Source organism: Saccopteryx leptura, chromosome 1 (assembly GCF_036850995.1).
Source record: "Saccopteryx leptura isolate mSacLep1 chromosome 1, mSacLep1_pri_phased_curated, whole genome shotgun sequence".
NCBI classification, from domain to species: domain Eukaryota; kingdom Metazoa; phylum Chordata; class Mammalia; order Chiroptera; family Emballonuridae; genus Saccopteryx; species Saccopteryx leptura.
The window spans coordinates 326249190-326250183 of NC_089503.1; positions in this window are offsets into that span (position 1 = coordinate 326249190).

Genomic DNA, 994 nt, shown 5'->3' on the forward strand with positions numbered 1-994 from the left:
TATTGGCCAATAGGACCTTTATTTTTACTGTAAGTAGTATTTGTCAGGCATCCAACATAAAAGAATACCTGCTTAGATTCCCATCTGTAGTTAGAGGCAAAGACAAAATTGGAAAAGAAAAAAACCACCGAACACAATTTGTATATAAGGTCCAACTTGTGGTCTAAATGAACATAAATTCTTATTAGTGGAAGAATAAAATACTGACACTGTCCTTACAAAGAAAGTGCCCCTGTCATCCTCAAAATATGGCCTTCAAAGAAAGGAGTTCAAACAGCCACTCTTCTGAATTTCAAATACTTATGTTGGTTCCCTAAAGAGATACTTCTGAGTGATTGCATTAAGCTTTCTTTCTAGCTGCACTAAGGACCTCAGGAAAATATTCATTATTAGGGAAATAAAACACACAAATATGAAATTGGCTCAAGACCTCCCATCCTATAAAATCGTACAACACCATATGAATAGCAATCTATTCAGTAAATAGTAAATAAAGTGCCCGGTTCCATAACAGATCAATCCCGACTGACCACTGTTAAATCTTGTCTGGCCCACCTCCAAGTTGTTTGTGCTGTCCTGGCAGCCTCCGGCGTCCTCAGGGGCCAGGGGGCCAGGGGGCCGGCGGAAGGGGGCACGCTGCCAGCAGCCCATCCTGGCTTCTCACCCTCTTCTCTCAGTGACTTTCATTGTGAGTCATTTGATTTGGAGTAAAAGACTTCCTCCTCTAAAGCAATCAAATATCTCAACATTAAAGGTTGAAATGATAAGTGAGAAAAAATAGCAAGAGAATTGTATAAAATAGGGAGCTTTACCTTTGGTAACATTTTGAGAAACTGTTAGAGAGTAAAATCCATTTCTCCTCAAAATTCGGAAAAAGCCTTCTATCAGTTTATAACTGGGGAGAAAAAAAAGCAAGTCTTGTTTTAAATTGGTTTTCTATGTTTCTTTTTAAATGACTATGAAACAGAGGAATGTTTCCAAATAAGATGCTGAG